General features: G+C 38.4%; 2 long non-coding RNA genes across 3 annotated transcripts in view; one reads left to right on the top strand and one right to left on the bottom strand.

Annotated features, from left to right (window-relative positions):
* Positions 1 to 23,159, top strand: part of LOC132711409 (uncharacterized) — a 135,339-nt gene that overhangs the window by 40,502 nt on the left and 71,678 nt on the right. The gene's annotated exons all lie outside the window — the stretch shown is intronic.
* On the bottom strand, positions 8,383 to 11,305 carry LOC117679251 (uncharacterized). The gene is made up of 2 exons (XR_004595329.3): positions 10,955 to 11,305; positions 8,383 to 8,683 (listed from the first exon to the last, which is right to left on the bottom strand). It is a non-coding gene; the product is annotated as an uncharacterized LOC117679251 (long non-coding RNA).

Raw genomic sequence — 23,159 nt, 5'->3', positions numbered from 1 at the left:
TATTCATGCTTGGCCTGTCGGGGGTTGAAAAGCTCAATAAATCGTGTCCGACAGGTGTCGCACATTGGTGATTGTGACACATATTTTGAGTGACAGAGAGCCCCAGCAGAGGGGTGAAGGCAGGGGTGAAATGCTCCCGGTTCGGGCCGGATCACCTGATCCGGTAGCGATGGCAGTGGGTGGTTCGGAGAACCAGTAGCAAAAATCCCTGCCCCCCCCCAATGCTCAGATGAGTTGCACGATCATCAGAGGCTTTTTTTTTTTACTTTTAAAAGCATTTTTTCTACAACCTCTTCTGACGAAAAAATGCTTTTAAAAGTTAAAAAAAAAAGCCTCTGATGATCGCGCGGCTCAGCTGGGATCCTCAGAGGCTTTTCAAAGCATTTTTTTCTGCAACCTCTTGGCCGAAGAGGTGGTTAAAAAAATGCTTTGAAAAGGCTCTGACGATCCTAGCTGAGTTGCCTGATTGTCAGACAGGCTTTTCACAGCATTTTTAAAACTGCCTCTCTGACGATCCCAGCTGAGTTGCCTAATCGCCAGAGGCTTTTCAAAGCATTAGAAAAAATGCTTTGAAAAGCTAAAAAAAAAAAGTTGGCCACGCCCACCCAGTCACATTACCTCTCCCCCACCAAGCCACGCCCACAGAACCAGTAGTAACACATTTTACATTTCACCCCTGGGTGAAAAAGCCACATGCGGCTCCAGAGCCACAGGTTGCTGACCCCTGCATTAGAGAAACATCAGGTTCAGGAGATTAGTAGAAGAATATTGCAAAGAAACTCAGAGGAACACACACACACATACACTTTACACACAAACAGAAACACAACCCTGAGGGTGTAAGAGAGAGGGAAGGATGGGTTGATTTGCAAGACTTTGTTATTATCTCAATAAAGTTTAATTATAGACATCCTGTGGAATCAGGTTCCAGATCTCGTCTACCAGAAAGTGCTTAAAATATAAAGAGAAAAAGTTATGTTTTTTTTTAAAAAAAATTATATCAAAAGTGATAAAAGAGAATTTGCATTTGAAAAACCTGTATGAGGGAAACACCTGTCAAAAACTCCTAAGCAATTCATACCAACAGTTATATAAATTAAGGTAAGATAAATAAAAAGCATTCAGATATTAGGAGCGGTTATTAATGGTAATGATTGTACAATTTCCTGCTATTTGTTAATAAAACCATTCATAGCATAAACAGCACTGGACTAAATTACAGTCTTACCAAGACAGGCAGACTGGAGAAGATTAGTAGTTCTTTCTTGGCCTGATGTTGCTCCTCAATGCAAAGATGATTCCATCTGTCATGCTGACAACATTATTACAAGAAAAGATTGAGAAGGAAATCAAAATTCATGATTTTAGCCAAAAACATGCATGTAGGTTGAAAGAAAAAAGCTGCCAATTAACTGCTGCAAATAAGAAGTCGCCAGCTGGGGCTGAGAAAAGAAAATGCAAACTGTAATATCCTCTTTAATGATGTCTCCCTGTCTAATGCATGGCATCAGAAGCACTTATAGGAACCCTTGGGCCTCATTCTCTGCCTGCATTTTATTTAAGCAACTGACGGACTTTAATATTCCTTCCTCAAGGATTTGTCCTATGTAAAATTGTGTCCTGCACAGACCACTAATCACACCGACATGTTCTCCAGAGAGGGAACCCAAGTAGAAACAGTCGTTGGAATGCCGGGTCTTTTGCTGGTTTAATTTTGTATTAGAGATCACAGGTATTATGCTGATTCAAGATCAAAATTAGTTGAGTCCCTTGACTGGCAAGGAGGATTAATAATAAGGATTTTGAAGGGCAAGAATGTGCCACTTTTCTGCCTAGCAGCAGGTAGGAAAAGAACTGGAAGGGAGGACAAACAAACACTGAAGGTCAACATTAGAGTATCAGAACCCTTTTTCCTACCAATTCTGATTCAATCAAATAAAATGGAAGTTATTTTTGTAGTTTCTAATGAAAGAGGAGGATTTGTTGGTGACAGTTATAGGATAGATCTGTGATGGCGCGCGTGCCAGAGGTGGCATGCAGAGCCCTCTCTGTGGGCATGTGCACCATCACCAGCTGTTCTTCTGGTCTTCTAATCTTCATGTGTGCTGGAGCTCCGGAAACCCAAAGACCATCTGGTCATCGAGTTTCTGGGGCTCTGGTGCATGCGTGCGCGCACACAGACACATTCTGGTTTGGGCACACTGTGCTGAAAAGGTTCGCCATCACTGGCATAGCTCATCATTTCTGTACAACAGACAAAAGACTCTCCAGTGATTCACAACCAGCTTGGCTTCTCATAATTTTAATAAATCCCTAAAGAAGAAGCCATCATGTGTCCTCCCATAGACTTTATCAGATTTGGATAATCAGATTTTGAAGTCAAGGTCTTCCAAGCAGGCTCCACAGGGATGGAAAGACAACCAGTACAATAGCAGTAAAACAATACAATCCAAAAACATCATATAGAAGAACAGAAGTTTTCTCTGGAGCAGAAGGAAACCTGGGAGAAATTGCAGGGTTGATTTTAGCACAGCACATTACTTAATATGGTGATGTTCCCAGGAAAGTCTGAAATAAATAACAGTGGTTTCATTCACAAATGGTTTGAATTGACCTTTTTTCCCCCCCCAGCAAAACATTAATGCATTTCAAACAACTTTTTTTAGTTAAAAACAGATCCTAACGTTTTGAAGTGACTCATGACAATTTTCATGGGAAAGGAAGGAAGATGAGTGGGAATCAAAGGTTAATAATTTCTATAGCCATCTAATTCTATTGGTTCCATTGACTTATTCACAAGCAAATACGTTGAAAAGTAGAAGGGCTGTTTCATGAAAGCCCTCTTTCTGAAACTCTTATTGGGTTGCATAATCAATCAGGTCTTGATTTATTATTCACCAGCTGTAATTGACCTTATCACTGCTGTGTGCATGAATTTTCAACTCTGAATGTGAGTTTGACTTGAAACATCTTCTGCCTGGTAACCAACTTTCCTGTTTGCTCTTTTTCTGCCAAGAATCCTTCCCCTATCTAAAAAAAATTAAACTTAATGAAATTTTGAAAGCACACAAACACAAAACCTCCCGTGATGCAATAGTGCATTGTACTGCTTGTTAAATCATAATTTAAATATTATTAAATCATTATTGTAAACAGAATCACTCCTGTAATTGTTATGTTGTTGCAGAATCAGAACACTATTTAGGACAGCACCTTCTGGCAGGCCAACAATAAGTGGCAGTGTTGAAATGGAGGACAAAAGGTTTTTTTGATGTGGAGAAACTATTGTCTTTTGGAGATTGCAGAGTTTTCTTTTCCACTGGCCATTGCTGGTTGGAATTGCTGGGAGACTTAATACTATAAGATCCAGAGAGTCGTAGGTTCTCCAGCCTTAACCCAAGTAATTTGCTGCCTTGAAGCATAGTAAAGGATTCTAATCACAGGTACTGAAGAAAAAGTCAGTCGTTTATCCAGATCAAATATGGCCATGGAGTCAGAAGATGGACAGCGCCTTTCACCTCAGGCAATAAAACACCCAAGCATCAGTTCTGAATTAGTATTATTCTAAAAGATTGGTTCCAGTGGTGGGTTTCAAATTTTTTTACTACCAGTTCTGTGGGTGTGGCTTGGTGGGCGTGGCATGGCTTGGTGGCCGTAGCAGGGGAAGGATATTGCAAAATCTCTATTCCCACCCCACTCCTGGGGAAGGATACTGTAAAATCTCCATTCCCTCCCCAATCCAGGGGAAGGTTACTGCAAAATCCCCATTTCCTCCTGATTGTCTGGGACTTGGGAGGCAGAGAATAGATAGGGGTGGGGCCAGTCAGAATTTTTACTACCAGTTCTCCGAACTACTCAAAATTTCCACTACTGGTTCTCCAGAACTGGTCAGAACCTGCTGAAACCCACCTCTGATTGGTTCTTTCAAGAAGTCTACCATCCTGACTGGAAAATGTTTTTAATAGTATAAGCAACTGAATAACCTGCTTGCCAGTTAAACCTAATGACTGATTTGCATTTTTCTTTCCATTCCTTTTTGGACTCCCAAGACGTACATATCTAATCCCAATTTTAAGTTTCTTTTGGCTTAGGGAGAAAAACATTATATATGTTTTGTATGCATGGACACGTAGACTAGCATACAAATTCTAGAAGAGAGAAGCCAGAGAGTAGGAATTGTGTGCTTGTGCACTATACTGGAGGGTGCCATTTGTACACATTGATAACTGGAAATTAAACAACTTTTTGGATATATATTGCCATATTTGTTTCTAAAATGTCATTGTCTTTAAGACTTGAAAATAAAATGACTGCCTATCATTGCATAAACTCTTCTACTTCTGTTTTATACAGCTTGGCTCCTGCTTTCTAAGAACTGAACCACACATTTTCTTGATCAAAAGCTTAGGATGTGTTGCATGGTGGATTTTACTACAGGAGTATTTGCCTGAAGTGTAGTTTGAGTATAATTTTCCACAAATTTCTGCTCTTTCCCACTCCCTCAAGTTCATTCAAAAAACTTTTTTTATGGACTTCTTAACTTCTCTCAAATAGCAAATAGACAGAAAAAGATATAAACAAAGAATCCACTTGATTTCATGCAATTGAATTGGTGGCAATTCAGCCTTGCAATTATTCTTATGGTTGTTGTTAGAAGAAGAGCTTAACTAGAGAAGACGATAATTCTTGAGTGAAGGTTTTGGATTCCAAAAGGAGACACAATAGGGAAGAGAAAGTTTTATGAAAGTTTAGTTTTATCACCTTTTGTGCACTTATTGCACAACATTTCATTGTTTTTGGTAATTATCTGCAGCTACCAATATATTTCTCAGAGGCACAGGAGTGTTCATTATCCCAGTTTGTTCATTCTTCTATGAAGTGCAAATAGTTGTAGCAATCAAAGCAAGTTATGAGTAGACTTTTCTTCCCCTTCACTGTTCTCCTTTCTTCATTCTTCTTACCCCAAGTGCTGGAATGCAGTTGAGTAATGTTGGTAATAAACTATTGGGTGTTAAGGCATTTCATTATTGTGACCATTGTAGGGATACTTTTCCTCCCTCTCAACACAAGACAGCTGCTCATTGGCTCATTGACAACCAACATTGGCTGCTCATTGTCATTAGACATTGCCCCATTAGCAAAAGGAGCTGATTGGGTTAGGGTTAGGGTTGGGACAACCATGACCTGGATGACTGAGCATCTCTACAGACTTTTAGCTATACATTTGTTTGTTTGTTTGTTTAGTTAATTAGCATATGGCAAATACATGGATTTATAGTAATTCAGATGTCAATGTCCAGTCCACCCAGCCATTTAAGGACAGGGTGGTCTACATAGAAAAAATCAGACATTGGGCTGGTGTAAGCTCCTGATGGACAGGACACAATGTGGTGGATATTTCATTGAGGAGCACCACAGTCACACTGAGGGGTAAAGACAAGACCCCACTTCTTCCACATGGTATTGTAAACTGCAGTAAGGTCGATGAACACAACTGTGGTTTTTAAGCCTTGCTGGAAACCAGCCTGATATGTCCTGTTAGTCATTTTGTTTATCCGTTGCCATGTATTTAGAGAGCCAGAAGTTCTACAAAGATGTCTGGCTACAAACGGTCATTAACTGTCAATTCTTCAATGTAGTCTGGCTGCCAGTTGCTGCTAGTCATTTGGTTCACACTACAGTGCTATGCAGGGTGCACCATGAGGAGGTGAACTACCATCACACCCCATTAGCTATACAATTTGGGATGAACACCCTTTGTTTTTTTTTTTTGTTTTTTTTCCGTTTTAAAAACAAACTTTATTAGATTTAAAAAAAACCATAAAATTATATAAAACATTCACGACCAATATAATCAACAATATCAACAAACAACAAATAAGGTATATATAATGTATATAAGTACACATATATACAAGAACTTATTTACCCTTTTCCCCCCCTTAATGACGGTGTATAATTATTACTTTAAATTTCTTACTAAATTTTGACTTTACCTTCTTTTCCATTGGTTTATCCACTCATACCAATTGTCCCATATCTTAAAATACTGAGAGTCTTCCTTATCTTTCAATTTCAACGTTAGTCTATCCATTTCTGCACATGTGTAAATTTTTTGAGTTATTTGCTGCTCCGTTGGCAATTGATCTGTTTTCCAGACTTGTGCTAGAGCAAACCTAGCTGCTGTAATTATATGTAATATTAGGTACTTTTTTCCCTTTCTAATGTTTTGTTTAAGCATTCCTAACAAAAAAATTTCTGGTTCTAGCTCAATATCCTCTGCAATTATTTCTGATATCCAAATTTTTATTTTTATCCAATATTATTTAATTTTTGGGCAAAGCCACCAGACATGAAAGAAGGTTCCCTGTGCTTGCTTGCATTTCCAGCATGTTGGATTAAGGTTTGCATACATCCTCGCCAATCTCGCAGGGGCTAGATACCATCTATACCACATCTTGTAGTGGTTCTCCTTATATGTTACGGATTTTGTTATTCTATAGTTGGTTTCCCATACCCTTTCCCATTCTTCTAATTGTATATTTTTGCCAATGTTCCTTGCCCATGCTATCATTTGGGGATGAACACCCTTTGAATGGGGTGGGAGTAGGATTTCCAGAGGAACAAATGGCAGTCTACAGGAACCAGGAACACTACTCAGGTGACCTTCAGGACACAGATAAACCTCCAAATGCTTCAATGATCATCCAAAAGGATACAAATGACCAGCTGTCTATAAGGAATATAAATCCTTCCATTCCCTACTATCCTGTCAGAGCTGAAGAAGCTTCTTGGATTGAAGCAAAACACCTTCAAAAGAAAAAAACAAGATAGTCCAGTTGCCTCCTGAAAAAGCACCTTTGGGACAACCATGACTTGGATGACTGAGAATCTCTACAGACTTCCGTCTTCCAGTACTTAAGAGGGTTGAAGAGAAGAGGGGCTCAACGTATTCTCCAAAGCAGCTAAAGGCAAGACAAGAAGTAAAGTGGAAGATCATCAAAGAGAGATCCAACCTAGAACTAAGGAGAAATTTCCTGACAAAACAATCAATCAGTGAAATGGCTTGCCTCCAAAATTTGTGGGTGGAGGTTTTTCACAAGGAAATTGGACAACCATTTGTCTGAAATGGTATAGGCTCTCCTGCTTGAGCAGGAGGTTGGACTAGAAGACCTCCAAGGTCCCTTCTTCATGTTCTATGTTCTATCTTTTATGTTCTATGATCATCGAGCCAGAATAGAATGAGGGCAATGCTTCCTTTTGTTATATTAGAGCAGGGGTATTGTGATGCTACAGCATTGCGGGCCATATGTGATGTATCAGCCATATCAGGAAGTATTGGGATGTTTTTTGCCTTTGTGGAGCTGGGGTGGCCATGGCCTGCATAGGCCGTATCCGGCTCATGGGCCACCAGTGTCGGGGTTCAACATGGTACAGGGTACAGGGCAGAGGTAGGATTCAAATAATTTAACAACCGGTTCTCTGCCCTAATGATTTCTTCCAACAACAGGTTCACCAAACTGCTCAGAAAGTTAACAACCAGTTCTCCCGAAGTGGTGAGAACTGCTGAATCCCACTATTGTTCAGGGTACAGGGTACAAAAGATGGCTTCCAGGCCTGACAGCCAGTTCGACAGGCCTGTATTAGAGGGGAAGACAACCAACAACAACACAGACTGCAATCCACAGGTGGGGCAAATCATTTATCATTGTCAGAAAATGTTATCTCTATGTCTATTATCACATGAAAAATATACCAACAAAGTTTTCCTTATCACTAAAGAAAAAGAAACACAATCCTCACTTCCTTTACAACTTTATGCTCAGCAGGACTTTCCCAATGGATGCATGTGATTAAACAATTAAGTATTATTGGAAACCCAATAATGGTTAATAAATCAAATCTTTTTTATCTCCACTTAACACCAGATGTTGTGAATCGTAATGAGCAATTCTGCCACAAGGACTTTAGGCAAAGACTGGATGATTGCATGTTATGTAAACAAGTTTATTTTAGGAACTTGTAGGCTTTGCGTGCTGTACTTAAACTACATTTGTTCTGGTTCCATAATGATCCTTTGATTCCATCTAATAATGAGCAAAAGACCATGCAGGGTACATAGTATAAATGGTTTGTTTCCATAGGAATGAGCTGAGACCACATCTTCTTTTAACAGCAGTGAACAGTGCAAATGTGGAACAAAATATTGGGGGGAGTATAATCTAGTGGAATGAAATATCAAAATGTTCAAAAGTGCTTCAACCTTTTCAGCTGAAAAGAAGAGTTTATAAAACCTAATAATTGTACTTAGGAGCATCCCAGCTGGCCTTCGGCAAAAGAGTAACCCCCCCACCTTAAATTGATTTATACTACAGTACAGTATTCAGTAGAAGATGGACTTTAAATCACCTGGGATTGACTTGTGCATAGTAGCCACTGAGGGTAGTTGCTTAGGACTAATTCAAATTTTGGGCTCTGCCTTGTTTGAAATTGATTCAGAAGTGCTTTAGATCATGTGACTACAATTATAGCTCTTTCTTCTATCCACTGAGGCAGCCTTGCCCTTTTTTTCAAGTTTTCACATGAGTATGAAAGATGCTGAAGCTTTAAGAATCACTTTGATGAGTCAGTTCTTTAAATCAGCCATGTCTTCTTTTCCAGGTTCACTTAAAGTATGCAAATTCTGTAAATGAAACAAGACAACAAAACTTCATACCATGTTTTCATCTTCCCTTTGGAAAGATCCAAACTTGTTCAACTTCCTGTGAAACATCAGTATGGCCTGAAGTCATATGTTACACAAACAGGTGTCAATATTAAGTTTTATTGCACCCTGCATAAAAAATGGAGTTGGGGAACTATTTTCTTAGGCAGAATGAGACAAATTGCTTATAGAGGTCAAGGAGAGATAGCAGCCTCTGTCTAAGCTGTTTTGTTGAATGTCAGAGTAATATGATGCCACAAAGCTTATTTTGAGGTTTCAAAATTATCCCACTATCTCATTTATAATAGAGAAAGCCAGCCATCAACTGCCAACCCAATAAGTATCTATACATCCTTTGCTCCATGTAGTGGCGCATCATCTTAATAATTTGATATTGAGTTGATACTGAGTTGATATTTTTTAATATCAGTTTTTAATATTTTAACATTAAATTGATATTTATTTTCATTTATTTCATTTGTTGTTGATAATATTGATTCTTAGAAAGATTAAGGAAAGATTGGAGAAAAAAAAAGAAGGTATATCAATTACTGTTTGCCAGAACAATAGCGATGCCCCCAATTTTAAGAGGGAAAACAATTCCAAATACCTATTGGGGAGAAACCATAAAGGAAGCCCATGTTAGATGATAGTGATGATGATTATTCTGCTTGTGAACACATACTAGAATAGATGTTATGTTTTATCTTTCTCTCTCCCACCATATTGTCACAATCATATTTAGACCCATCATGAATGCATTAAAATGAATAGAATAGAATAGAATAGAATAGAATAGAATAGAATAGAATAGAATAGAATAGAATTGAATTGAATTGAATTGAATTGAATTGAATTTTTATTGGCCAAGTGTGATAGGACACACAAGGAATGTGTCTTGGTGCATATGCTCTTAGTGTACATAAAAGAAGTTCGTCAAGAATCATAAGGTACAACACTTAATGATAGTCATAGGATACAAATAAGCAATCAAGAAACAATATCAATATAAATCGTAGATGATATACATGAAAAGCATAATTCAGATGTATACTAAAATTTCAGATTTACTAATTACCTCTATGTATTATGATAAAAGAAATTAAAAAAAAAAAGAGCCGAGGTGGTGCAGTGGTTAGGGTGCAGTACTGCAGATACTTCAGCTGACTGCTAGTTCAGCAGATCAGCGAATCAAATCTCACCGGCTCAAGGTTGACTCAGCCTTCCATCCTTCCGAGGTGGGTAAAATGAGGACCCAGTTTGTTGGGGGCAATATGCTATTTAGTATACTGTCTTTGGTGTAAGCCGCCCAGAGTCCTCGGAGAGTGGGCGGCATAGAAATATTAATAATAATAATAATAATAATAATAATAATAATAATAATAATAATAATAATAATAATAATAATAATAATAATAATAATTTTATTTCTATACTGCCCTTCTCCCGAAGGACTCAGGGCGGTGTACAGCCAATTTAAAAACACAGGACACAACAATAATTAAAAATTAAAATAATTAAATAGATTTGGCCAATTTAAAGCCCCAAAAATTTAAAATACCCCAATTTAAAATTATTATGTTGATAGCCCTGCCTGGCAAAACAACAGGGTCTTCAATGCGCAGCGAAACACCCGGAGGTCGGAGATCTTACGTATTTCCGGGGGCAGTTCATTCCACAGGGCTGGGGCTCCCACAGAGAAGGCCCTCCCCCTGGGTGTCACCAGCCAACATAACTTGGCTGATGGCACCCTGAGGAGACCCTCTCTGTGGGAACGGACTAGTCGGTGGGAGGCTATTGGTGGCAGAAGACAGTCTCGAAGGTACCCGGGTCCTATGCCATGGAGCGCTTTGAAGGTGGTAACCAACACCTTGAATCGCACCCGGAAGACCACTGGGAACCAGTGCAGCTCGTGCAGGAGGGGTGTCACGTGGGCACGAGTTGTGCCCATAACCACCCGCGCGGCCGCATTCTGGACCAGTTGGAGCCTCCGAGTGCTCTTCAAGGGGAGCCCCATGTAGAGAGCATTACAATAGTCCAGCCGGGAGGTGACAAGGGCATGAGTGACCGTGCGCAAGGTGTCCCGGTCCAGAAAGGGCTGCAACTGGTGGATCAGGTGAACCTGATAAAAATAAAATATTTCTATTCAGCTTCATAATAATGTCTATTGTTAACTTACTGTATAGTATTCTTAAAACTTTAGACTTTAGCCAAATTTTAGACTCCCATATTAAAACTTGGATTTATCACCTTTCTGTACCGTACTGGAGACACCATGAACACTCTTGTGCAAAGTGCTTCTAATTTCTCTCTTCAAGATGAAGCCATTTTCAGCCTGTGTTGTAGAAGCACTGTGGGGTTGGCTATACAATCTTTTCTCCTCAGTTGCTTCACCCTCTGATTCTTCTGATTACATGTTCCATGCAAAAGACAAGAACCACAAAATGTGTGAGAAAAACCTGATGCTCTAAAATGTCTAGGAGCCACAACTCCCAGAACTGGCTATAGAAAATGTGAAGATTTGTAATCCAAACATAGACGATGGGTACTAGCCTGAGGAAGGCTATAGTAAGCCAACAGGAATTTTAGATAATCTTATAGCAGAAATAAGATACAGAAAAATCATCCAATGCAAACATAAAACAATTCAAATCAGACCCGAGTAATTAACAAATGATTCTTTAATAACATGACAGCTGTATTCCCCAAGCTGAAAAGATAATGAAACAATTTACTTTTACATGATGTAAATTACAGCATAAATTTATTTTTGAATGTCAAAAAACAAAATAAAATAGGGTAAAAAAAATATTACACATTATTATATTGACAGGTGATTATTGAAGATTGGAGTATGGATTTTTATAACCAGTTTTTAGAAAGACGGTGCTGGAGGGGGCTAATATTTTTTTAAAGCTGATGTTTTCTTCACATGCAGTGAAATTGTATTAGAACCATAGTTGGGCAACTCACACTTCAGAGGGATATTATTCACACTGCTATTTAGAATTATATTTATACACAGACACACACACTTCCCATTCTCTCATTCTTGGTGGCTGTTTCAGTTGGTGCCTGTTGGGTGAAGGAACAATATCTTTTCATGTAGCAGAATAATTTCCAGCTATTCTTCACTCATTATAAGGCTGAATAATTGTGCTTTAAACACATTAATTCATTATTGCTGTTAGGGAAGATTTGCAAGATGGAATCTTGCCATTCAACCAATTGCTTATGACAAATAGAAAAATCTGGATAATTCTCAATTCTGTTTTGTTTTAAAGTTACTGATGTTTAACTGGCAGACTTTGAGTTGTGTTAATCAACTGGTATTAGCCAAAGTATTAGTTGCTATAACAATGATTTATTTTGAACAGTTGTTGGATGGAACAGTAATGAAATACATATTTCAAATGTTAAAACTCACCTTTCTAAACCACTTTCAGGGAATTGTTAGTGAATTGTTTGTCAGAAAGCGATCTCAAAATATATCTGGCAGATTCTGAATTTGTGGCAAATGTTTCAGTTTCTAGCTGCAACTGTAGTTTAAAATTTGTGGTTTCTTATCTGACCTCATATTGTTCTATTGCGGCCTGACAGTTGAGTTTTGCAATTTTTTCTCTCTTCTTCCCACTTAAGTAATTTTTTCAGCACAAAGCTATATCAAATGACTCTGTGAAATAGGACAATTAAAGTTATACGAGTGTAGCATTTATATATCATGTAAAAATGACTCACGAAAGAAAAAGTGTCAGTAGATCAGTGTTTCTCAAACTTAGCAACTTTAAGACACATGGACTTCAACTCCCAGAATTCCCCAGCCAACATAGCAGATTAAAAATTAATCTACTATCAACTCTCTTTGCACACCTGGAGTGCTAAAAGCGTTTCCTAGTAAAGTTAATTAAATCTGGTGTTGTTCAAATCTAACCGTATATTTGCACAATTCATTTTTGACCAGGATTAGGTATGGAATTTAGATTTCTAACATATGTGCCTTACATATTTCATGCCAACTAGCAAAAGTGCCAGCAGATGAAATAAAGAACTGAAACTGTCTCAAACTAATAACATTCAACTGTTGTGTTCCCCTTGCAATAGAAGTCTGTAATATTTAAGGAATGAAAACAGACCTGACTTTAGGCAATAAAATGCTATTATGCTTACTCTATCCTTACTCTATAACCGAAACTCAAAACCTGACAGTCTTCTTGGTCCTGTGTTATAAACTGGGCAGCTAGGCCGGAAGAGAAATGGAAGTTTGCTCAGTGACTTTGAGAAAACCACAAACCATCTCAAATGCTTTATCGAGTATATATCCCCACCACTACAAAGTGGTTTGTCTTATCTTTCTGTCCTTTTAACAGAAGGAGATCAAGATTCAGGAATAAACTACAAAACTCCTCTTTTTGGGTGGCTAGTCTGAGGGGTCCTTCTGAAAATGAAATAGTGCAGGTGGTTCCCTGAGAAAGGATCTTATTAACTGTAGCATCTAGTTTCTGGATGAGCCTCCTCAGATTGGCTCATCTCATCTTTATACCCATGTTTCCCCGAAAATAAGACCCTGTCTTATATTTTTTAGAACCCTGAAATAAGCGCTTGGCCTTATTGCCATGCGCTCAAAAGCCCGATTGGGCTTATTATCAGGAGATGTCTTATTTTGGGGAAAACAGGGTAGCTATTTTGGCATCAAATGAAGACTGCAAAAAAAAAAGTCTGCTATCTTATTCTGTTCATATACTTGTTTAGTTATTACCTTTATGTTCTTTCTTCTAGAATATGTGCAATTCATAGTGTAATGTTTAAGCTACTGTAATCATATCTAGAATATGTTGCTATATAAGCAATGTAAATAACTGCCTTTTTAGGATCTTGTAATCCCTTAATTCGGGGTAGAGTCAGGGCAACTGGATGAAGCTGAGGATTTATTGGCTGGATGCTGTTTCTGACACCGATGTAAATAAATGAATGAATCCATTTTAAAAAGAGTACAGCGGAGTTAAACAAAACAATCATCTTGAGAAATATGCATATCCAAGCAAAATTAAAGTTTCCAATAGAAAGAATTAAAGTCTTTGGTTTCTTCAGAAGGGTCTGAATCCTGTCCCATAAAAGGAAGAACTCAGCTGACCTTATTTATTCTGCAAATGCTGAACAGCGTTGGATCTCATTAGTTCTTGGATGAAAAATCACCAGGAAATACCATGGCTGTAGACTAGTTGACGTCAAAAAATACCAGTAATGGCAAAGTACTTTTATACTATTACCAACAAAGTAATTTATACATACATACATACATACATACATACATACATACATACATAATGATACCAAAAGCTGAGATCAATTCAAAGGTTTTATTTTTTCATCTAAATTGTATTTGGGAAAAAAATGAACTGTGAAACACTTCAGACATTGCTAAATTTTGTTCCCAGTGCAGAGACCAATTCCTGCTGTATTTAATATTTCCAACTAACTGTGGTCTTTAGTCTATTTGCAAATGATGCCCTCCATACAAACATGGAGGTATAAACTTGGGGTTAGCAGACTATCAACAACCATTATAATAATGTTTTAAGACACATAAAAATAGATTTTGGCTCAGATAATCATTTCATTTCATCTTTGTATTCCTACAAGTAGCCTACAATATATTTTATCCTACAATATATTTGTATTTGGGTTTGCTTTTACTTTTTATGTCTTTGGTGATTTGGTTTTGCAAACCACTTGGGGTTTGCTGTCTCTTTCCATCCCACTTTGGTTTCCCTTCTCCAATGTGCTTGTCTGCTGAATTGATTCCATCTCTCATGAAGCACAGATGGTACATAAAGTAGAAGAAAAATAAATAAAAACTATTCTTCTTAATTCATTTATGTAGAAAACCAGCTTCCATATTATGCCATTTATGTAGAAAACCAGCTTCCATATTATGGGGTGACATTGAGGGGTGTAGCACAGTTGATATACACATTGCAGTAACTTTTCATGAGCAATTTTACATAGGAAATACCATTGCCCTGTTGATGCTTGGTCAAAGCAAACTGACTCACAAAAGATTTAAGGAAGTGATCTGATTATAAAATAAGGCTGCTGAAAAAGGTAATAATACTTATCTATCTGTGTCATTTCTAATGATGAATTTAAAAAATGAAAAAATACGTTATAGCTAAGTTATCTCTGGCATCTTGTCTTCAAACCATCAAATAGATCAAAAGGATATTTCAGGCATAACCAAATCAAGTTCAGTGACTGTATGCTAAGGCAAATTTCTTTTTTTAAAAAAAATAGAGAACCTTTCTAGGCATTCACAGGAAAGCCATAAAGGATCTATAAATCAATAGTTTTTTTTTAATGATTTGCAAAGAATTTAAATTTTGAGATTTACTGCCACTGCAAAATCATTCTGAATGAATATCTAGTTGAGATCCAGTACAGTTAAATCTTCAGCCATAAAAACATTTGCATCATGTCTATCCTCTAGGGTTTTTGTTGCTTACTTTATAGAAATAATTATAACTTTAATCTATTATAAGAAGGAATGATGCACCAAAAAAAATCTTCCCTAAAGTATGAATCATGGTATTTATCAGTCCTTTATTGCAGGGATCCCCAAGCCCAGATCTGTGGCCTGTGCCTGATTCCCACTTCAATGGTAGAGAAAACAATTGTATCATCAGGAAACAGTTACAAGAAAACTAGAACATATCTGTTGGTCAATATTTTATTGGAGAATTGGTATAAAAGTTAAAAAGGAGAAGAGCCAAGATACATCCTTTCTTCATTGCTTTCTGAATAGAGACTGAGGATATAAAATAACGTAAGGCGTTACAATGGACCTGCACCAAAATATTTGTATGCAATTATGCAGTTTCTTAACAGGGGTGGGTTCTACTTACCTTTACTACCAGTTTGCAATGGGATCACGCAACAGGAAGCTTCTGCGGATGCGCAAATTGCCAATGATAACATCTGGGGTGGTGGGCGGGACCTCCCCTCGGTTTTACTACCAGTTCTTGTGAACTGGTCCGAACCAGGGGCAACCCACCACTGTTTCTTAGGCAGAAGTTGTCAAGTTTAATAGAGGAGCCAGAAAATTTCTCCCATAGGCTGTTCTGGGGTTTGAATTAAAAGCTGCCTTAGAAATCAATGAAGGAAACAAAATAATGTTTTTGGTATGTGGGAGGAGGGGTGTTACTGGTTTGAATTGCTTTTAGCTCTCTGAAGTCACCTGCTTGAGATAAGCAGCCATATATATAAATCTAAATTAAAAAAAAAAAGCAATCACCCCTAGGATGATTGATATTTTTTCTTAGAAGATGGAGGGCAATGCAGTGATCAAATCTTGGCTGCCTTTCCCTAAATATGCCTTACTCCTCTGCCTGGATGTTCAGTTTGACCTTAATTGGCTTTGAGAAAACTGTGACACAAATCAAGCAACAGGCTTTTAGCAATGATATCTAGAAAGATCGAAACACTTTCCCAATTTGTATGGGGTGGATCTGTTTGAAAGAATTCCAATTAGCTAATGTACTATGTTCAATTCACAGGAGAGCCCTCACGGTTCCTAGATTCAATGTTTTGCCATCTTTGTTGCTGGGAGGAAGATTTAACAATATTCCAGTTTAAGAAGAACTGTGCTCTTTTTGTTGGGGAAAATAGAATTACTCTCATCTGTCCTATGGAGCAGCAGTTTCTAATTGACCAATCAAATGGAGTTTGTAATTCACTCCCAATTAATAGCCATGACAGCTGAGAGAAGAATATTCTCTTTTTCTTAACCAACACATTGACCATGATTTCCAGAAAGATTGCCAAATTCTGTTCAATTTCCACTCTTATTTAATGTATAATAATATAATACCTTGATAAATCTATTCACACTAAATCTATTCTTCAATCTATAGTATGTGGTTAAACTTTAATATCCTTCCTTCCTTCCTTCCTTCCTTCCTTCCTTCCTTCCTTCCTTCCTTCCTTCCTTCCTTCCTTCCTTCCTTCCTTTCCTACCTAAACGATCTACTTACCTACCATATAATAAGGGAATGAATTATTGTGGACCACTTATCTGCATAGTCATATTTTCTGAATCAGTGAAATATGGAAGAAAAAATACACAACCAGTTAACAAATGTGATAAGGAACACTCCCAAATTGAAAACCTGCCTCCCCACATGCACACATGACCACCCCCCATGCTCCCAAGTGCATGCATGCATGACCTCCTGCGCTCCCACATGCATGCACACATGAGCCCCTCCCCTTTGACCCGTTTTGGGCCTAGCAGGCTTACCTGAAGCCTCCGGAGGGTGAAAACAGCCTCCCTCCCGAAGGCCCCCCCCGGAGGCCAGAAATGACCCATTTCCCAACTTCTGGTGGGCCCGGTAGGCCCATTTTTCACCCTCCCCAGGTTCCAGAAGCTTTCCTGGAGACTGGGGAGGGTGAAAACAGCCGCCCTCACCACCACCACCCGGAGTCCCTCCAGAGCAGGCCTGGCATCGGGGTCCTGATTGGTTTAGTACCATCCAAAATGGGTGGGCTGTATCCAGTGGCACCACGAGGAGGAATGGACCATCACCGCCTACTAGGTAACAGCATCAGTGCTAGCAAAACCCTGAAAACCTGATCTTTCAGGGAAAATGAAAAATTGTCCACTGTGAGCTAATTCCCAAAAGGTAATTCGCACACTTGTAATACACTATAATATAGACATCTTATTCTTGATCCCACCTTTCTTTCATACCGGTATGCATGGGAGGATAAGTGGGGGAAAACGTTGAAAAATGGATTTCAATATAGCAATGCAAGCTCCACAAGTATGCATAGTGTAGAATGTTGGTTGTAACATCACTAGGTATGTTTTGTCATCTTAATTAAATTTTGGCTTGTTGTGGACATTCCCTTTCCCATTTATTTAATAGTGTTCAGTAATTTACAAATGAACTTTAAACAAAAGACTTGATTTGCATTTACAGAATTACATATCCCAAATAAAATCATTTTAAAAACCTTACTCTTTCAAGATTTTTCAAGCTACTCTGGATACTTGTTCCATCTTTGTAAAGCTAAAAAAATGTACCAGAGGAACAGAATTTACTGGACAGAATTTGCTACATCAGTTTTTAAATTTTGGACTGATGATAAGTCACCATTTTCTGATTTCATGTCAGCAAAGAAAACATCAAGCAGGAGCTGGAAATTTAAAAGAAAACCAGATTAAGCATTATCTTCAAAGTTGAAATATCTTTACACTTCGGTCCTAATACTCACAGCCAATGGGTCTTGGTAGGATTGAGCTGGAAACAATTCTTCCCCATCCCCATGTCTATGACTTGAGGCTTTTGGGGTGTTGATGAATTAATTTTTAGCTTGTTCTTTCTCTACAACCCATCCTTAATGCCAGTACTTACTACTTAGTCCAAAATATTAAAGAAGGAATGCCTTTGGGCAGAACAGTTTTTGTTTGATGACTATACTTTGCCTCCCATGAACTTTGTTTAAAAGCATGGCTTTTTAAGTCAGAATGTGCCTTTGGGCATGAGATTCATGAGAAATCCATTGGCATATGACACAGAAGTACAACCTCATTCTGACCATGAGACCAAATCTAATTCTATGCTTCAACTCTGAACAGCTTTGCTAAGTCAGCAATATCCCCACACCCAACCTTGTGCAGACCTGCTGGGAATGAAGATAGCACATCTCAGCCAACATAGTGATTAAACTATCACTGGGGTTGTTCTTTGTCTAGGTGTAAAATTCCCTAATGTAGGCTTTTAATGCGAATTTCCATAACTTAAATGTTTTAAAAAGCTATTGCTTTTTGTACACACATTTTAAAATATAGATTAATCTTTTGCAATGAAATTGCAACTTTCATTGTAGGTTTTGGTCAGAGAAAAATGACCCAGCATTCTCCATTTAGTTCTGCCTCAATGAAAACTATTCAGTGGATCTCACAAATCCAATCCTATAGAAGAGGTCCCAATACTTCTCTCTCTCCTACATACATGTACACTGATGGCTTCATCAAAGCAAAATTGTTTATTTTGCTAAAGAAGCACTGGCTACACCAGGAGTGTCAAACTCAAATCCTGTGGGCCAGATGTGGGTTGTTCAGATCTGGCCCACGGGGTTGCCTTGGAACCGGCCCATGGTGCCTCTGTCAGCGAAAATGGAGCCTGGGAGGGCGGCTTGCAGCCCTCCCAGGCTCCATTTTTGCTGGTAGTGGGCTGCAGAAACAGAGCCTTGATGAGTGACATTGAATTGGTCATGCCCACCCCGGCCAGGCCCACTCCTGAGGTCAAATACAACCCTGATGCGGCCCTCAATGAAATTGAATTTGACACCCCTGGACTACACTCTAGCATCGTTACAAATACATACCTTATCATAGCTAAAGAGTTAAAAGCAAAGACCAATCTATCTAACATGCAAGAGGATGCTGCAAAATCCAACAGTTTTCTAACAGAAATGATCAATATAAAAGGCACAAGCCCACCAGAGAAGACGCTGAGGGTTTTCAACATATTTTGAATAGTGCTTCAGACAGTTCAGGCAGGGAACTATGGAAAAATACTTCGAGCGTCATTGTTTCGATTCCCATGAAAGAGTGAAACAGTTGCCTGCTCATTCAGTGCTAGAAAAGTCTTGAAAGACCAGTTCTTTGATGATAGAAAGATAATTGCACTGGAAAGATATTAGGGCCATGCCTGGAATTTGGCTTGAATTCTGAAGATGCCTTGGTTGATATCAGTTATTTATGAATCAGTTATGAAAGAGCATGTGTCATTTGAGGACTAACCTGAACAATGACAATATTATTGTGCACCTCATTTATGGAATCTTCTGCAGTGTACAGATGACATTTTCCACCATTTGAATCCCTCTCCATCTTTTCCTGTCAGTTCAGATCAACCTCTGTGACCACTATCATCAGCTCCTTGGGATCTCAGGCTTTCATGTCAGCTGCATATATTTAATAAACATGAAATGGGAAATGGCTAGATGGAATTTTCTAGCCAAAACAAAAGAAGTTTTTCCTGTGGGAACCAAGGACATTCTAAAAGATGGCTGGCCAGAAGAGGAGTGAAGTAACCAAGCAACCAGGCAGCACCTTGATTGGATAGTGTGACCAGTGACTTGGGGGAAAGGGGAAACTTTTATTTTTAATTAGAGTCAGCTTTCACCAGTTGTGCCAATATGATGTATCCAATAAATTGTTCTTTGAGGAATCTGCCTGCCTCAGAGTTCTTCTTTTTATGGGTGCATTACTTGGAACACTGACAGTTGACACTAAGGTGGTTAAAATAAATTAAACCTTTCAAATAACACTTAAGTTTATATTAAGTCTAATTTCTAATATATGCATGACCATAGAGTTGCTTATATTATACATTTAATCTATATATATAAAAGCGAAAACCACTCACACCATAATCACAAAATCTCCAGAACCATAAAGCCTACAAACTTAAAATTTGCCACATATGTTCCTCTTGGCTTCTAGGTGCTACTGAGAAAGGATTTTTCAAAATGACCATCAGATCATTAGTACTTCTTATATTATTATTAACACACACTGATGCTAATTAGTTACACATTCTACTCCCCCTCCCAACTTGAAAATAACTCTGGAGAGGATGGAATAGCATAAAACAGGCTTCTGTGGGGCAAGCCTGAGGGAGAGAAGGAGCTAGGATAGGGGAGGATTCTGTGGGGAAAGCCTGAGGGACAGACGGGGATAGGATAGGGCAGGCTTCTGTGGGGCAAGGCTGGGGGAGAGAAGGGGAGAGGACAGTCCGATCGTAACTACTCATTAATTTTCAAGCTTCAAGTATCAATTTATCAAGCCCTATCACGTAGTTTCATAGCGAAGCATGGGTATCCAGCTTAATATGACATTGATAAGAAGGTTCAAAGTGCACTAAATTATTTTATAATATTTGTATCTTTCAAGTTAACACTAAAGTCTCCACTGTATTATTATTTACAGTTATTTTTGAATATTAAAAAGAGAAGCTGCTTGGAAAACATAAATAAGTATCAGATTTCTAACTTCCCATTTCTCTGTACGCTGACCAATTTTCAGGGTATATGAACATTTTATTTCTTCCATTCAGTCATATCCAATTCTTGAAACAGCCTGGACAAAGCACTCATGTTTTCTTGACAAAGTTTTTTTCAGAAGTGATTTACCATTGCCTCTTCTCTAGCCATCAGAGAAAATAATGGGCATGAGGTTGGCCAGTTGGCTTTGTGTTTAAGGCAGGACTAGAACTCACGGTCTCCTGGTTTCTGATGCCCTAACTACTACACCAAACTGGCTCCCATATGATCATTTAAATGCTGTTAAAAACCAGTCTGTAAATGTTTATATTTGCTTTGCTGCATGATGTGTTGTATACTGTATATGGAAACCATTCTTGCTTAAATTTAATTCAGCTTCTGTTGTGGATATACACAACTACATATACACAACTAGCTAGTTGCTACACAACTAGCAATGGCTAGTTTTGCCATTGCGTATTCTCCAAGTTTTAATTTCAATCAGATATCATCAGAACAATAACAATGTATCTTTCTTCCAGTAGTGAGCAAAATTTATCCTCATAGCTGTGAGCACAATAAACTATGATATTGTTATTAGCAATAGCAACAGCACTTAGACTTATATACTGGTCACACAGCGGTGGGTTCCAACCGGTGTTATTACCAGTTCTCTTCGCGCAGGCGCTTTGCGTGTGATCGCCGGGCACTTGCTCACTTCGCTCGCACGCATGCCAAACTTGCACTCCGCGCAAGCGCGTTAGGTATCTGCCCAGCTGAGGTGTGGCAATCCACTCTGCTGCACCTATCAGCTGGGCTAAAAACCAAGAAATAAAGGTAGGAATAAAGCGAGGGTGGCGGGAGAGTCCAGCTCCCAGTCACAGAGAACTGATTCAGTGACGTCACATTGTCACCTCTACCGGCTCGGCAGAACCGGGCCGAACCAGGAGCAACCTGCCACTGGCTTCACAGTGCTTTACAGCCCTCTCTAAGCGGTTTTACAGAGTCTGCATATTGCCCCCAACAATCTGGGTCCTCATTTTACCCACCTTGGAAGGATGGAAGCCTGAGCCTGAGATTCGATCTGCCAAACTGCTGGCAGAAGGTGACCAGAAGTAGCCTGCAGTACTGCACTCTAACCACTGTGCCACCATGGCTCATATTAATATTATTAATAATTATTAATATTTTTTCAATATGTTATGATATTTTAATTAATGTGTTCTAAAATTATACCTAGTAAACAATGTTGATTTCATTTTAAATTTAATTTCTAAAATTCTTTAAACGGTGTGACAGTATGTATTTCCTTCCATACTTTTGAGGTTTTTGCATGTCCACCACATATAGTAAAATGTTCCTTCTGTTTCTTAGCCTTTCTAACATTTCTACTGTAAAATTGATCTATTTTGGAAATTATGATGGAGCTGTATACTATTTGTAAAACATTTTATATCAGTTTTCTTATACCTTGGAGTAAATTTTACAGATTTATTTCATAACTCTTTCAATTGTTGTGTTGTGACTATTTCCTTAAAGTTTTGTATCCATTTTATCCTGAATTTTTTGTTAGATCTGTCTCCATATCATATCTTATTAGGATATGATGTTCCAGCAGATGGTGTTGATTTTGTATAAACTTTTCAAATTTCAAAAAAATTCTTTGTCCCTTCTAATTTTTAGATCAAATTTTATCCTTCCAACAAGTTGTTTATCAATCACAGTAATGTTTAAATTGTCACTGAATAATTTTTGCTGTGTCTTTTAGTCTATTTGTGTAATCTGGATGGATCACATCTGCATATATAATTATACTTTTTTACTATAATTATCTTCAACATGGAAGGGAAAAACTAATGTTGGAATTTTTGGATATATTGTTTTCCTTATGAAGTTCCCTACATTTATTAAACTTTGATAATATGCCCTTTTCAAACTTTATCCTCTTTTCACCCACGTGCCATAAATATCTATGGAATCCATGGGATCATCTTCTTCTAATATTGACATTATGCTCAACAATTTTAAGTATACAAGATGTCAGGGTTCTGACAGATGCCCTAATTAAATCATGAGCCTCAAGCCAAGCTTCAAAAGAAATCCAGTTATTTATTAGGAGCTTCATGTCAGCACTTTCCAAGTGAAGCCAACTCTGACCCCACGTAATTTACGTTCCATCTCTGACCCTGTTTTCCCCCTCCCCCCCAAGGTGTGTCATCAGTCACATTCTCCAATGAAACAATTTCATGGGTTGTAGAGATCACTCCCCTTTGGCCACTGTGGGTAACCGCGGAGACGGCCTTGAGAGAGATATGGCTGGAATGTGCTTTTGTTTTGACTGACCTGCTGCCTCACCGCAGCTGCAGAGTTCGTTTTCCCATCCCCCTTGCCTATGGCAACTCAAGAG

The sequence above is a fragment of the Pantherophis guttatus genome, chromosome 2 (genome assembly GCF_059756535.1).
Source record: "Pantherophis guttatus breed Tessera chromosome 2, ASM5975653v1, whole genome shotgun sequence".
NCBI lineage: Eukaryota > Metazoa > Chordata > Lepidosauria > Squamata > Colubridae > Pantherophis > Pantherophis guttatus.
Note: the sequence above shows the minus strand (reverse complement) of the source record. Positions and strands in the feature narration are given on the sequence as shown.